Below are 17,501 nucleotides of genomic sequence, written 5' to 3'. Positions count from 1 at the left end.
TGCGAGTATTTGAGTGCAGGATTATTGTTGAGAAGAACATATCTAGTTTAGAGATACATTGGTAGCTCATAGTCTCTAGCAGATTCTCTTAAACTTACTTTGATTTTGAGTTCCTGTATAGTTTGGATAATCCAGACAAACTCAGATACTCCGGAACCCAGAGTATCCGGATTGACCCGGAGTCTCCGAACACTATTTAATCCGCTACTGAGTTTTAAATTTCAGAAACGACTATTCACCCCTCTAGTCGATATCAAGGACTTTCAAAGGGGAGATAAGAGGAATAGAATAGATGACGGAGAATAAGAAAATAATAGTTCGAGAAGAATAGTAATAATATTGGTGAGTAATTACACGAGGCTTATGTAGGCTCCTCTATTTTACTTATGGTCATAATCTTTAAAAAAGCTAGTGGAAGCTAGCTTGTAGATTGTGGCTGAAAAGAGTGAAATTTTAAAAGCAGATCGTAAAAACAGCTTGTTTTAGCTTTAACTTTTAAAAACTGTTTTCAAAATCCCTAACTAAAATAAATAGATCCTCTCTCTTCAGTCTCTCCTATTAGTTAAATGCGCATATGATGCAATAGGAGAAAAAAATTGGTTGAGTGACCTTGATTCACAAATCATTGGATGCGACATGCGACAAGCCAATGAAAATAAAACATTACTCTATAACAATAATAAATATTCCACTCTTTCCACTCAATTGGTCACAAGAAAGGACAGAATCACGAATGTACAAGAAAAAAAAATCTTGTCATGTGAGTTTGGAGAAGCAAAGACAACAGAGTGTAAAATGAGTGGTATGACAGCTTTAGAAAGGATATCAAGTAGGATGCTTATACCGAAGACTATAACCTGTTATAAACCTATGTAACTATAAGTCATCGTGTGAGTAGTTTACTGCAAATATCACCTAGTCAGCAAAACACTTATATGAAGCAATAGTTGTAAATCATTGATTAACCGACAGTAGTTCAGGCTACCAATTAAGCCATGCATTCAACATTATTTAGCAATCTAAGCCACCAGTAGCATCGGCAACAACTGATATCGAAGCAATATCACTCTTTAATCCAGCAAAGACATTCTGCAATCATGGACATAGAGATGCATAATTATGTACTTGTAGGCACAAAGTCATGGTTGCCGTCTTCCTTTTCTTTATTGCTCTTCAATTCAGCAGCCACATGTGTTAGAAATCAACTAATCAAGACATCAGTGCCGCTTATGTGGTGATCCTTCATGTTTCCTATATAGAGACTTTTGTCATTTCAAATTTTCTTCACTTCATCAATTACTGATTCAAGTCTAACAAAAGTATCACCATCACACTTCATTATATATCTAGCAGATACAACATGATCCTGAGAGAAGTTCATCATAGTGAGGAAGTGTCATATAATGGCTTCATAGTAGCAAATTTTGAAAATAGAAAGCTCTTAGACATACCCCATACTCGCATATGGCATTCGTCTTCAGAACAACCAAATAATAGCTATCCATGAATGGCACAACAATAATGTCCAAAAAAAAAATCAGCCTCCTTTTTCAGCTCCATATTAACTTCCTTTCTTCCATGCTGCAAAAAAGAAATAATTTATTAGATCTGACAGTGTTCCAATAGTTTTCTTCGGGAGCTCATGCCTCTTGATTTACGGTTATCTACCGTGATGAAGTTCTGATTCTCCTCTCATTTCATGATATGCAACGTTGCACCTATTTGCCAAAATAGAACACTAAAAGTAGCACCAACACTCACAACACCAAAATTTCAGATTAATAGAACTTTTTAAGGGTGATGATCAATGATGAATGGTATTGGGCCTGCTTGAATGAAGCTACTCCGAATGACCTTGCGAGCATCATAGTTTCTAAGGAAATATGTCAATTTAGAATCTGAATCTTGGGTTCTATGACTTAAGATCTCTCTGCTACATGTATTACACATGTCTCTATTTTTTTGTTGCACATGCCACATATCACATTAGAAAATGTTATCAAAGTTAATTCAGGGAGAGGAAGATACAAATTCATGAGTTTGTTTTCACAAAGTGGAGGCATGAAAGCGTGTATGTGCTTGTGCTCCTTATCCATCACAATGTGAAGTTACCAATTGTCTCGATAGATAGAAAACAGGTGTGAGCAGAAGAGCTGAAGAGAGAAAGTAGATGGCACAGACCTTTTTATTGCTCCGTAGCCATGGCTGCCGAAGACCAGCACCTCGGTGTGGTGCCTCTCCGCCACCTCAAACATAGCGTTGCTCACCTGCAGCAAACTTCAGTTACGCATATAACAAAATGAAATCAGACAATCGTGACGGAAGTGCATATTAATTATACATTCATCTAAAAAAAGCAAGAAGCATCTTCTCCATGCAGGATGGCATTTTAACTCATAATTCCCTAATAGTTTTACCTGGTAATTCCTGGCTACTGGGAGACCCAATTACTAGCTTGCACGGGAACAGTACATTTCAGCTCGAATACATCTAATGGTCGTGCAAAAACAGCAGCATTTTCACACGGCTGTACACAGCTGCAACACCCACCTGGCCATTGCGGATGGGGTGGCTATGGCTGTACGTGCTGCTGGGGCAGGACCGGCTCGATGTAGAAGTCGAGGTCGGCCATGACGCCGGCAGTGTGCTGCGCCAGCCAATTCCCATTGGCAGCGCCCTTCGTCGTCGTATGGCTGGAAGAGTCGTTGATGGTGACGACAGTGGGGGTGATGAAGCAGGGCTCCATGTTCTCCGTGAACCCCATCTTTGTGTACCTGTCGCGCGGTCAGATTAGATCAACATCTTGCTTTCGCGCACTGATCTAGAGAGAGGGTGGGAGGATGAGTACCCGGTGCTGTTGTAGATGACGATGGCGGGGCGGGATGCCGAGTCCATGGCGCAGTCCGGGTGGCTGTCGTCGGCAACGGCAGCAATCGGGGTGGCGCCGGCTCGAGTCGGGCGAACCGTCCACCCTAGAAGTGGCAAGCGGAAACGACCCAAGCAAGCTGCTGTTGTTGCTGCTGCTGCGGGCTCCATCCTCAGCTACCAAGAAAATTAATCAATCAATGCAGGCTCTGGATCCACAATTAGTAGTAGAAGGGAAGAGGACCGAATGATCAATTACTGCTACGGTAGGGTACGGCTTGCTTACCAACGAGACCAGAGGAGACGCGACGAGACGCACGAGATGGGTGACGCCAGCGTTGCTTCACGCGCTGCGGGATGGGATCGGAGGCTCGCTATTGGAGACGGCGGGCGTAAATTGATCAATGGGCACCGCCGACGCAAGGTGAGGGAAGCGAAGACGGTCGATTGAGCCGCCTACGATCTGGGAGGTGGATGGGGGCGGCCTGGCCGGGTAGTTGGGAGGGTAAGGAGCAGTGATTGAGACCGAGTTTTTTCCTCGGCTGGTTTTTCATTCATCGGTTTTTCCTGGTTTCTTATTAGGTGGACGGGATCAAAAGGTGTCAAGATGGCTCACCCTCTTCTCTTATTTTATATAAGTAGAGATATCTATATCTTTATTATTTAAAAAAATACATAGTGGTTTCTTATAAGGAGGCAGAATGTCCTGTCATCTCTCCCAGAGCTCTAACAGTGGGCTCTCTTTCACGTCCGCGACTCTGCATTCTACCTCCTCCGCGTACCTCTGCTCTCGTCTCGACAGGTCCTGCCCTCCCCAAAACACGCTCCTCTACACAATCCATAATTGGATCGGTCTCCTTCACCGTGCTTCTCGTCCAGATCGAACGGATCCACCCCTAGCCACATGCCACACACTCGACCACTCTGTTCATCTATCGCTCGGTCGTTGTCTGCATCTAGCGGATCCACCTTGGTCGTTGCCACCGCTGTCTGCACCTATTGGATCTGCCTCGGCCACCATCACTAACAGCTTCTCTCGTGGCCGCCACCACCGCTCTGCTGCTCGCCTCTCCGTTCGCTGTCTCGTCCGCCTGCCCATCGGTCGACGATGGCTTCTTCAGCTAAATCTACGCTGCTCTTCCACGCCGCTGTTACAACATACTGCAATCACCACACCAGGTAATCAAAACAACCAACGTCCCGGTCTCCTTCCCCACAGCGCTCAAGTCCTGCACTGCCGTAGGACTCCGCGCCCTTGGCCTCCCTCCCCATCGCTAGTCATCTGTTCCAGCGCATTTGCCGACCGCTTCACCGCCAACGCCCAGATTCGTATCATCGCCCCTTGGGACAGGCTAGCATTCTAGTGGTGGAGGTGTCAGATCAACCTCATTGGTGAGTGTGCGGAAGGTGTTCGACAAAATACTCAAGAGGGACGTGGTGTCTGGAACACTTTGGTGCTGGGGTGCGTGGAGGATGGGAGGCACCAGGAGGTTGTGGGCTTGGTCAGTAAGATGTGGAGGGATGGGTTTAGGCCTGACTCGTTTACCTTATCGAGTGTGCTGCCAAGCTTTGAAGAGTCTGTCGATGTCAGGAGAGGTATGAAAGCGCATGGATTTGCAGGAATGGGTTTGATAGCGATGTTTTTGTTGGTAGTAGCCTAGTTGATGTGTTTGCTAGGACATATTACTCGGTCAAGGGTATGAAGAAGGAGCCAACTTGCAATTGGGTTGAAGTGAAGAACAAATTGCATGTGTTTGTAGCTCATGATAGGTCGCATCCTTGGTATGACAGGATTATTGGTGCACTAAATGTTTTCTCAGAGCAGATGACACTCCAAGGATATGTACCCAATACAAAGGATATTTTCCAAGATAGTAAAGAAGAGCAAAAGAGATATGGTATGTGGTCACAGTGAGAAACTTGCGATAGTGTTTGGTATTATAAGGACACTTGCTAGAACAACAATTCGTGTGATGAAGAATCTTCGAGTTTATCTTGATCGCCACATTATAACTAAATTTATTTCAAAGATGGCTAAAAGGGATATTGTTGTGCGTGATGCAAACCGTTTCCACCATTTTAAGGATGGAAATTGTTCTTGTGAGGAATTTTGGTGATTGAATAGAAATTTGGGATTATCTTATGTTCATGAAATGAGTTCCTACTGCATGTGCTATGTATTGGGTGTAAGCAATTGATAGGAAGGAGCCTTGACAATTTCTGGTGATCTTTAGAAGTTTTTGCTTTCTCTTTTACATGTATTGAGGCCTTAACTAATGTATTGGGACTCTAAGATGAGTAGATGAGATTATTTACCGTCCTTTCCACATGTGCTAAATGACATTATATTTGCTGATTCACCATAAAAGTTGTTCACTTCTCTGGGTTGCAGAGTTGGCTTACCATTTTGAGTCGCTGCTTTTTGGCATTCTCGGCAGCATGTTACATTTGGTGATTGAAAATATTAGTTTTGCTTCTATATGGTGTTCTTTATGCTGTGACATGTAGGATTTTATGGAGGCATGTTACTGCTATCTGTTGTTAAGTTAATATTCTAGATTTAGAAGAAATATTATGAGAGTTATTGCATAGTTATGCAAAATATTTGTACATTAATTTGTTTGATGACATTGCATAGTTATGTTAGAATAGTACACATTCGTAGTTTAATATAAAGCTTGTGTTACATAAATCATAAATTGTTATTGTGCTGCTTCTATAAATTGTTTTTCTTTCTAGATCATGTTTTATTCGATCAATATCTTGTGTAAATTTTAGTCTCTCAATCTATTTAGTTGTTGTGCCTTGTTTTTATGAGGTTTGGTTGTTCGTTGCAGGTATGAATTCCAAATACAGTATGGTTTAATTGAATGACCAGTGTATGCATTGCTCGGCTATGCTCAAAGGGTGAAAGACATGCGTATGATTGCATCCATTGATGTAAGCAATAACTTTTTATCGGAGGATGAACTCTACAAGCAGGGATCCGGAGGAGCCTTTGAGATTCGGCCAGGGGGTGATTCTGAATCTACCTTGTACGTGAAATAAATTGGAGTAAATGAGATGCAGGTGAAAAGGATGATCGGATGCAGAGGAAATAAATGCTCAGGGGATTTTAGACAGGTTCGGGCCGTATGTAGTGTAATACTCTACTCCTATGTGTATGCTATAAATGCTCTGGAAAATACCTCTCTGAGGATCTCTTGTGGTACAAGGATGTTTGTCTAAAACTAGAGCTTCGTGAGCTTGTCTCGGTTTTGAAGAAGCCGTTGCTTTCTGTGTGTCTCGATCTTCTCAGTTCGGTCTATCAATCTAGAGTTGTCCGATCCAAGTCCCCCTTCTCCGGGGAGCCCGCCCCTCTTTTATACCCCATCGGGGCGGGTAGCGTGCCCAGAAAGGATGGCGTGACCTCCAAGGCGCCATAAATGGAAAGCAACCATCATGGGCTGCAATCTGATGTGACGGGGGTTGAAAACGCGCCCCCGTCCGGTGATGTCGTCATCATCCCGCTTTTCAGTGGGTGCCGCAGGGAGGGCCCACCGGGCAACCACCGAGCATCCCGCGTGCCCGTCCGGTCAGAGCAAACCTGACACAGCAGAGCGACAGGCGATACGCCTTGAGCCCTGTGACGTTATCCCAAGGCGTGCCGAATGACGCGCGATGGGACTCGCCGCATTAAATGACCCCACGCCTCCCTGCCAGGGAGTGACAGGGGTTGACAGCAGGCGTGAGGGAGTGGTTGGAAGTGACAGGCCATGCGCCCTCTTAAATGCAGCATCGGGTCTCTCACCAAATGACACCTCACCGCCAAGCCATTGTGGGGACCACCGGCGAAGGACTTCTCAGGTCCTCGGGGAACTGTGAGTGCTCGGGGACTACTATTTATAGCCCTGAGCACTCCCTCCCGAATATTCTTTTCTTGGTCCTCGGGGAACTCGGGTGCTCAGGGACCACTGTTCATGGCCCCGAGTACCCTCTCCCGGAATTGTGACTTCTCTTGTCATCGGGGAACTTGGGTGCTCGGGGACCACGGTTCATGGCCCCGAGTACCCTCTCCCGGAACTTGGCCTTCTCGGGTCATCAGGGAACTCGGGTACTCAGGGACCACTATTCATAGCCGCGAGCACCCTCTCCCAGAACTTGGTCTTCTCGAACCTCAGGGAGATAATCCCCGAGGGAGGGCGCCACGTGGCACTCTGCCGTCTTGGCATCGGGACTCGGGGACCCTTGATTCCCATGTCACCAACACTTCTATATATTCTTGATATTATTTTGTGCAATTTTTATTTCCATTGCAACGCACGAACACTCAACTTGTAAAATAGAAGTTGATTCGTACAAGACATAAACTCCAATTTATTTAGTAGGGATATGAAATAAAAGTCGGTTATGCTTTTTCCTACACTCTACTCCTAGCTCTCCACCTAATAAAAAACAGATAAAAATCGACCTCTCCATCGTAAATCCTTGACACCTAATGAAAAAAAAACCAATATCCCCACCTTATCTTTCCCCACCAAACCCTAACCCGCACCGAGCACCGCAATAATCCGCGATCGAGGCAGCGCCGTCGGCCTCAAATCGGCGGCGGCGTGGACGTTTCCTACTACTCGCTCCTAATTTACAAGGACGGTCGCACACGTGGTCGTGGCCTCCATCACCCCTCGCGCTTGGCTTGCAGGTCAGAGCAAGCTTCCCTGCTCCCTATCGCCGACCTTGCTTTTGCCCGACTGCTTCCCTCCGGTTTCAGGCGTCGTGGCCACCCCAAATCCTCTCCGGTCTCGATCAAGCACGCCGACAGCTACACACTGACTGAGTTGAAGTCAGTAAAGTCACGGAGAGAACACAAGTTTGGACTGTCATTTCATCTACAGTCGTCGTTGATGGTGCGGGTGGCGGACGCTTTATCGCTCTTCACTTAAGGAGCCATCAGTTAGCTGATGGTGAGCCATCTAATTAGTTCTAAACTCATCTGTACTGTACAGATTTGAGCCTGGCATGCTTGTCTTCTCAAGATTTAAGTGAAATATAGATGAATCTGTTGCGGTTTTTTATTCTTTAAAAAATGTTAGCATTGCTGAAACAATATTATTGTGTCTATGTCAGGAGATATTTTGGGCACAGGCGGACCATAAGACCGAATACTAGAAAACTTTCCTCTCTCTTTCTGAACCGAGCATTTCAAAAAGGATTCATGGGGGAGCCAAATGAGATTGAATCTGGAAGTCGCGGATTCAATGAGCACCCACTGGATTGCATCAGTAAAAAGAGCAAGATAAGAGATGAACATACTAAAGGCCACTTAAGCAAGAATGTCGTGGACGTTATGGAGAACCATCTTATTGATGGAGAGGGAAAGTACTTGGAACTATATGAAACACATACCTTTGCCAATGTCATCCTCCGATAAGATAGAATCGGATTATAGTCATGACAACAGTTTTGACATTTTGGAAATGGAGGATATCTCAGACTAACCGCCAACGAGTCACATATATTACCTCAGAATGATTTTTTTTTTGTTCGTTCAAATGCCATGTTATTTGTTAGTGATTTTCAGTGATAGATGCTTGTGTCTGCTGTTTTTCCTTGAAGACTGCAGAAAGCATATCATCCTTTGGTAAGCGTATCAAACTATCAAATCCAAAAAATGAATTATTTGAAGTAAATTCTAGGCTCCCTAAAGAATTTTACATCTTATATGATGCAGTACTACACATTCAAACCAGCCTGAGACGATTGTACAGTATCAATTTGTCCATATTCTGAAACTAGAGACTAAAGGAGTAAAGGGCAAAGAAGATGGCTCCTTTTTTCTTTGTTGTTCTTCCATACCTTCTGTTTGTAGGGTAAACATATCGAAAAGTTTTTTTTGCAATCTTTAATGTATAAAGCACGAGTTTCATGCGTCAGTCCCCCCTCCCCTCCCCTCCCACCATCGTTAAAAAAAATCTGCCGAACCCCCCCCCCCCCCCCGCCCAAAGAGAAAACCACGCGAGTTTAGTCCTTTTCTTTGCCGAACTCGCACAATCTATGGCAGGTTGGAGCAGGCATCGTAAGATGGCGTGACAGTGGTGGGCCTCAATTCGGTGCAGATGGTGGCTATAAGACCTCTTTCTTGGATCTCTTATGCCTCTTGTATCAGTTTCTGATCAAGTAGCTGATATGTATAGTACAATATTTATGTATCATAGTCATACATCATATATAAAAGATTATTGTTGCAAGAGTACAAAAGGTCATAAACCATAGGGTATATTACAAAACTGGTCACCTAGCCAACAAAAGCACAATGAAAAACAACTCAAAGCCACATACAACTAGGGTGCGAACGTGACCAATAAATCTACTCCTTATCCGCGCCTTCGTCTCCCGCGAAGTCGACATCTATCTCCTCATCTGAATGATAGCAACAATGAGTATAGAAGGTACTCAGCAGGCCATATACTATTACAAGGGTTTCATAGATACATAAAGGATAACTCAAGGACAAAACTTTATAGTTTAGTTTTAAGCACAACACAATTTTTGCAAATATCCAGTTATATTCTCTATTGTTGCCTTTGAAACATATTAAACAAGGTACCAAGGTATATCTAGGGGTTTCAGTCCTGGGAGGGGCTACATCTCACTCCACAATCCCTGTCAATATGTCTGGTGTACCTTCTGTATCACTCACCTCCTGACGAATCAGGCCAACAACATCATCATACAGACATCTAGTCCGCACAGTCACTAATCAAAAATACATACGCCCTGAGTCTAACCAACTGAGGTCATTGTTGTGCATGTCCATGATCATGGACACGACTATTTAAATAGATTTACACTTTATAGATATTGTACACTGTATCCATATGATATTCTTAGCCTCCAACCATTGCAAATGGATGAGTGAATCATATCAAGATGTAAGGGATGCTAAGGTACCACTTAGACCTTTGTAAAGAGTTTGATTCAATGAACATTCCACGAAGCACCTAACAGATGCTTGGGTTCTCGTTGCTCCTCTAGCCTCCCAGTAAAATGTCCAGCTTAGTCGGGAGATAGAGAAGTCAAGTCTTGTCCATAACATGATGTATTTTTTCACTTATACGGCCGGGGCAGACATCTTCAACATTAGCAACGAATACCACACAGGTAACTCAAGCCCCTAAGAGCATTCTCACTGGAGAACTACCCTACTTGCCCTCGCCAAATCAGTTTTTATCCATTTTACACACCACCCATCATATCTCACATAATATTATGAAGGATTTCACAATCATCAAAGATTTAGTGCAGTAACATCTCTGAAGATATGTATTCTATCCTAAGTATGCTAGATATTAAGACGTCGTCTGATATTAATATAGATAATGATAGATAATCTTAGGGCAACAAAGATTCAGAATAATGATATTTAGGACAGATAATTATTTAATATGATTTAACTACAACAAGTAGTTGAAAGAGAAAATACATAGCATATGCAATAATAAGTCAAATTTTATGTTGATCAATTAGATTATTGAAAATATGGGTTTAAAATTATCAAGAAGATAGGACTTGTCTTCTCCAAAGTCCCCCTCTAGTCCTTGGTTGAAGTCATGATTCTCTGGTTCCTCCATGAATTCTTGGTTCTCCAAATGCGATTATGATTAACGACTACCTAAGCTAAAAGAATCAAATAACACCAAATAAAAAATCAAATGAGTTATAATGGATATCACACTATGATAGTATGTTAGATCTCAATTTTAGATGAATTTAGGTGAAAGAATCGCCATAATCGGAGCCAGAATGGAGAAGTTATGTCTATCGAAAGATTTAATCTAAAATTAAATAAGAAAATCCAAAAGATCACTATTCATAGGTGGGGTCCACAGGTAGGCCCACTAAACAGTACAGTGCGTCCACTGAATTGTACTAGTGGGGCCCACTTAGGAATAATTTACCCAGGTTGTATTGGATCTGGGCTTGGTGTGACGTCCCAAAATCCACAATTACATAATTAAGCATAAATATGCTTCTTAAGCATTATGTTTAATTTTGTGTAATTTCATTTTGTAACTATAAAGCAATTCATTTAAAATCATTTGGATAACAGATAGAAATTTAGGAAAGAAAAGAATAGAAAACGTATTGGAAATACCTCTTTTCTCCAACATGTGGGCCCCAAAAGCGGCCTCACCATCCCAACCACCAAAAGGGACAGCACCACCTGCTCCCTCTCTCTCCTCCCTCACTCCCCACGCCTCCCACATTGCAGCAGCAGCTACTGCCCCCTTCTCACTCTCCCACTCAAGCTCTCTCTCTCTTTCTCTTCCAAAATCTCACCTCAAGAAAGGGATTTGAGGTAAGCATGTGGTATCTATGCATTATCTAGCTCATAAGCTACTCATCTACCCAATTCATTTTCGTTTTCATGGAAGAATCGAGTAGTTCTTGAAGTTCTTGAGCTTTTTGGAGCAAAAATGGAGTTTTGGACAAATTTGAGCTATAGAGTCGTGTTGCTAGTTGATGAGTGAGTTTTAGGACCCTTGGACTATCCCTAACATGTTCCTTTTAGGCTTGGAGAAGATTGCAACTTGAATCGATCAAAAATCTACTCGAGAATAGCTTTTCTGGGCTGACTCGGATACTCCGTCCTCACCCGGATACTCTGGGTTTAGCAGAAATTGTTCGTCAAATCGTGTTTAAAATTTTTTAGGGTTTAGGGTGTATGATGGGTTTAGAATCCTTTGGATAGGACATATACACGTTTGTATCTCACATATTTGTAAAGTGAGTCGAATCGATCGAGGGAAAATTTGTTGAAAAACCTAAGTCTGCCTCACCCGGATAATCCGGGTAACCCGGAGACTTTGGGTAATTATGTTAACGATTAACCGAGAGCCTCTCCCGGAGCCTCACCTGGAGTGTCCGGCATAGCACAGATAGTCTGGACCAGCCCAGAGGTTCTGGGTTAAATTAGAGAAGTTGCTAACCGAGCACCTTCACCGGAGGATGCCCCGGAGGCTTCGGAACCCAGATACTCCGGGCCAGTCAAATAAAAAGGTAGTAACTGAGCGCCTCTTCCGGAGGTTCACCCCGAGGGTCCGGACCCGAATACTCTGGACCAACCCAGATACTCCGGGTGGTTGTTATTTTTAAGATTTCATTTAGATCGTTTAGTAGTGCATTGATTCGCATGTCTTGTACTTATAGCATGTTGTTAAGCATTGTGGTATACCTTGTTGCATTCACTCATGCTCATCATTGCATGCGCTCTTCTTTAGTGAACAAGGAGCCGGAGTGGGAGACGCCCGTGGTTGAAGATGACTCTAATATTTCGGATTTCTGCGAGTGATGCGTGGGTAATTATAGGCAGTCATCAGAGCGGCAAGGCAAGCAGCTAAGCATATTGCACATTTGTTCAGTTGAATGAAGTCTAAAATTGATAAATTATGCTTATGTATATTGCATGTTTAGCGAGTCGGTATCGGATATAAATGGGTAGATCCTATGTTGGTTGCATTAGCTCTACCTTTAGATATTGTTTACCCGCATCCTTGTAGCCTTGAGAGCATGTTGTCATCTAAGTACAAATTCGACTTAAGTCCTTAGCAATGCATAGGTCACCGGTAGAAGTCGAGCGGTGGAATGTTCCATCGTTCGCGAGCTATAGGTTTAATTGTTGTTCATAATAATTTAAACCTTGATAGGTTGTTGATGATGGTTGGATGAGTGGTTGAGTATGAGACGAGATGTGGGCGGTGCTAGGGGTGTTATCTACTCCAGAGGAAAGTCCTGAGGGCAGGCTGGGAGAGGATCCCAGACACCGTAGACCGCTTGCATCGTTTAAGCACCGATCATCGGTGTAGTCGGCTTTAGCAGTTTCCTTACTCACCACTTGCCGATATAATGGTAAGGCGAGCCGAATACCTCTGTAGCTGTGATTCTTTGGGTGTGAACATCGACGGTGCGAGCGGACAGGCTTGTAAAAGGTGCTAGTTTGCTCTGGGAGTAGTTCTAGTACCTCCGCGTCGAGCGATGCATGATCCAAATAGTTGGGGCTTATTGGGAAAGGTTGACATGAGTACCTCCTTATATGGATCTGTGTGTTCATGCAAGTCATATGGTCCTCAAGTCATGTGGGTCCAGGAGTAACCCCTGCAGGGTCTAAAAACATTTTGAAAGGCCACGCTCGCTATTATGAGCATGCTTCTGTCCATCTGCATCGGTCGTAGAGTTTTCGCTTGTGGTTGATGGTTGGATATGTGGGAGATGGTTGAGTTGGTTTTTGTTACATGCATGTTCATAATGGTTCTATTTATTTATGTTCAGTTGGTTATAGCAGGGTAGAGTTATGTTTTGTTGGTTAAATTAGTTGCTCACACATATATATCTAGGTTGCTTACTGCTTATGTTTAACTTAACTATGTGGCTTTTTCTTGCAAATGGCTCAATGTAGAATCCTTGGAGTAGAGCTATGTATATGTTTTCTATATGATTTAAGTCTTGCGAGTACCTTCGTATTCATGCTTGCGTTTTCGGGTGCTGCTGGTGAGGAAGAGCCGGTGTTCGGCTACTTCGTGCATGTCGACCAGGGTGGCGGGCAAGAGTAGTGCATCCTACTCACGGAGGTCGTGCTTTTGAGATGGATCCTAAGGGCATGTGGCTCTACTCTATTTTATCGTATAGGTTTATGTTTCCGCTGCGTAGATATTGTTGCTTTTGTTGTAAATTGTTGAAAATAGTTGCATATTAAAGACTTGTAATATAAATGTTAATTACTTGCTCTTTCTTAAGCTATGTTTTTATGCTAAATTTTGGAAGGCATGTGTTCCGATCTTGGACACAAAAAACGTGCTGGGACTACCGAGATGATATTCCAGTTAATCATCGAGGTTGTGATTATGAATAATGATCCTCCTGGTGATCAATTAGAATATTATTTGGACGGTTCCCACAGTATGGTATCGGAGCTTGGTTTAATTAAGTAGCATAAATATAATTAGATTGTTATTTAGTTAGTGGTTAACTTCACTAAGCAACTCACTAAAATTTCTTTTGTGCATCTTCTTGGTAATATGTATGAACCTGCTATATTATGCCCATAAGTATAACGTATGTAATTATGATGCTTGATGGGGTGTGATGCATTTGAGAAAGATATGTGTAGTTCAGAAGCGAGCATGCTTTCATGTTTCATTGCTCATTTTGCATCATACCTTTGAACATGCATTATCATCAGTATATAATATACGGATCCAAGTAAGTGAGATCCGATATAGTAAAGTAGCATCAGTTTGAGTTTGATTGTTCACGTATGTTAGAATTTAACCTTCGCCTTTTTTCCTTCTCATTGTCACAACAGGATGAGAACCCGTGGCAGTTTGAGAGATCTTCTCGAGGGTTCTAATGAGAATAACTCGCCTCCACCGCCGAGCATGGCGGAGGTGCTAATGCAAATTGAGCAAAACTGTCAAACTCAGACGATGCTTCTTGAAGCTCTCGTGCGTAATACGGCTCCTCATGGAGGAAGTGGGGCCGGACGCTAAGATGACTTCTCGGATTTCCTTAGGACTTAGCCGCCTACCTTCACGCGGGCTGAGGATGCTCTAGATGCCAACCACTGGCTCCAGAATATCGAGCAGAAGCTCGCCCTCCTCAGATGTGAAGATCACGAGAGGGCGCTCTTCGCTTCTCATCAGCTTCAAGGCCCGATGGGCGCGTGGTGGTCCAACTACTTGGCCATGCACCTCGCCAATTATCGGGTGTCTTGGGTGGAGTTCCGCAAGGGATTCTAGGATTTCCATATTCCTAAGGGTCTTATGGAAATCAAAAGAAGGGAATTCATGGACCTCAAGCAAGGAGATAAATTAGTGATGGAGTACGTGCAGGTGTTCAATCACCTTGCATAGTATGCTCAGGATGAGGCCAACACCGACGAGAGGAAACAATACCACTTTGTCAATGGCCTCTGCTCGAAGATGTAAGGCCAGCTATCCTCACATGAGTTCACCGACTTCAACAAGTTGGTGAGCATATCTCTCATGGTGGAGTTCAAGCTTAAGAACCACCAGGAGGAGAAAAAGTGCAAGAGAGGTCCGTCACCTTCCATGGACGTGAGCTCTCAATACGCCCGCACTGAGAGTCAGCCTCCACCATCTCATGTGTCAGCACCGACTGCTTCACGACCAATATGGATGGTGCATCGCCCGTCTTTCTCTGCTCCGTTAGCTCTCAAGTGAGCATGACAGGTGGCCCCGGCGGCCAGTGCTACAACTGCTCAGTCTGCACCGCAGTCTTCTCAGGCCACCCACGTCCCTAAGCATGGCCGAGCGCGCCACACCACCACTAAAGAGGTTCACGAGGGTGACAACGTGCTGATGGGTACGTTGCTTATGCATTCAAATTCTGTCATTGCTCTTGCAGTCGTTCTTTTCGATTCTAGAGCTTCTCACTATTTCGTAGCGATGAGTTATTCACGGTGGCACGGGTTGAGAATCGGCATCACCCCTACGCCTTGTCTTATAGATGCACCCTGAACTAAGGTTCTTATTAAGCAACGCGTGTCCAACGCATCGATGATTATCAACAAGATACCTTTCTGTGCCAATTTGTTAGTGATGGATTCAAAGGGGATATATGTCATATTGGGAATGAATTGGCTTACCAAGAATGAAGTTGTCATGGATTGTGCTCAGCAGACCATCACTCTTAATGGTCTGTCCGGCATCCATCATATTTGAAGCTCAAGGCCATTGATACTTGCCTTTACGCTTTGAAGGCTATCCCCACCACAGGTCTGTTGAGTATTCCTGTGGTGTGTGAATTCTCGGATATTTTTCCGAATGAGTTGTCAGGGATGCCATCTGACTGCGCCGTGGAATTCTCTATTGACCTTGTGCCTAGAGCGGCCCTAGTTTCGAGGAAGTCGTATAAGATGTCGTTAGTTGAGCTAACTGAGTTGAAGAAGCAGATTCAGGAGTTGCTGTCGAAGGGTTTCATACGTCCGAGCTCCTCACCTTGGGGATGCTCGGCACTCTTTGTGAAGAACAAGGATGACACTTTGCAGATGTGTGTTGATTACCATCCGTTGAATGAGGTCACAGTTAACAACAAGTACCCGCTTCCTAGGATTGATATCCTGTTTGACCAGCTAATCGGTGCCCGAGTTTTCTCGAAGATTGAATTAAGGTTGAGCTACCATCAAATTAAGGTCCGACCGGAGGATATATCGAAGATGGCTTTCTCGACTCGTTATGGTCTTTATGAGTTCACCGTCATGTCCTTCGGATTGACGAATGCTCCGGCGTATTTCATGTACTTGGTGAACATGGTATTCATGGAGGAACTTGATAAGTTTGTTGTAGTTTTCATCGACGACATTCTTATATACTTAAAGACTGAAGAAGTACATTCAAAGCACATCCGTGTTGTTCTTGGCCGACTCCGAGATCACCAACTCTATGCCAAGTTCAGTAAATGCGAGTTTTGGCTTAAGGAGGTTGCTTTACTAGGTCATGTCTTATTAGAGAACGGTGTTGCAGTTGACCCGAGCATGGTGCAGGATGTGCTCAACTGGGTTCAGCCCAAGAATGTCACCGACATCCGGAGTTTTCTCGGACTCGCAGGTTGTTACCGCCGGTTCATTGAGAATTTCTTCAGAATTACCAAGCCAATGACCGAGCTATTGAAGCAAGGCAACATGTTTGAGTGGTTAAGTGAATGTGAGTCAGCTTTCCAGATCTTGAAGAAGCTGCTCACGACTGCTCTTGCTCTTGCTCAACCTGATGTGAGCAAGAGCTTCAATGTCTATTGCGATGCTTCTCGCATGGGCCTCGGATGTGTTCTTATGCAAGAGGGCAGAGTTGTCGCTTATGCCTCCCGCCAATTGAAGCGCCACGAGGAGAACTACCTAACACATGACTTAGACTTGCCGCAGTGGTGCATGCTTTGAAGATTTGGCGCCATTACCTAATGGGCAACTTGTGCCGTATCTATACGGATCACAAAAGTCTCAAATATATCTTCACTCAGGTGGATTTGAATATGAGGAAACGAAGGTGGCTCAAGTTGATCAAGGACTATGAGCAGGAAGTTCATTATCACCCCGGTAAGGCGAATGTGGTCGCCGATGCTTTGAGCCGAAGGGCTCATTGTCATTGTCTTAGAGTCGAGCTCGAGAATGCCACACTTTGTGATGATTTCCATCGGCTTGGACTTGGAATGGTTTTTGGATGATTTGCTCGCCAATCTAGAGATCAGATCCACTCTCCTGGATGATATCAAGGCAATTCAGAAGGGTGATAAGGGCATGGCCAGAATCCGGGAGAAAATGAAGATCGGCAAGGCCATGTGCTTTTCTGAAGATGAGTAGGGGATTCTATGGTTCGGGAACTATTTAGTGGTTCCTAAGGTTGAGGCACTAAGGAAGAAGATACTAGATGAGGCTCATGACTCGTTGCTATTCATTCATCCAGAGAGCACAAAAATGTATGAAGACCTCAAGCCACAGTTTTGGTGGACTTGCATGAAGTGGGAAATCGCTCGATATGTTGTTGAGTGTGATGCCTGCCGATATATTGTTGAGTGTGATGTTTGCCGAAGGGTGAAGGCCGAGCATCTTAAGCCAGTTGGTACACTTCAACCTTTACCTATTCCAT

The 17,501-nt window shown here is 44.0% G+C and overlaps 1 long non-coding RNA gene across 1 annotated transcript; it reads right to left on the bottom strand.

Annotated features, from left to right (window-relative positions):
- Positions 1–808: 808 nt before the first annotated feature.
- LOC133911126 (uncharacterized) lies at positions 809–3,394 on the bottom strand. The gene is made up of 6 exons (XR_009908603.1): positions 3,152–3,394; positions 2,849–3,042; positions 2,551–2,774; positions 2,182–2,267; positions 1,452–1,581; positions 809–1,366 (listed from the first exon to the last, which is right to left on the bottom strand). It is a non-coding gene; the product is annotated as an uncharacterized LOC133911126 (long non-coding RNA).
- Positions 3,395–17,501: the final 14,107 nt, after the last annotated feature.

The sequence above is a fragment of the Phragmites australis genome, chromosome 3 (assembly GCF_958298935.1).
Source record: "Phragmites australis chromosome 3, lpPhrAust1.1, whole genome shotgun sequence".
Lineage (NCBI taxonomy): Eukaryota > Viridiplantae > Streptophyta > Magnoliopsida > Poales > Poaceae > Phragmites > Phragmites australis.
The sequence above is the reverse complement of the archived record's forward strand: the minus strand, read 5'-3'. Positions and strand labels throughout refer to the sequence as shown.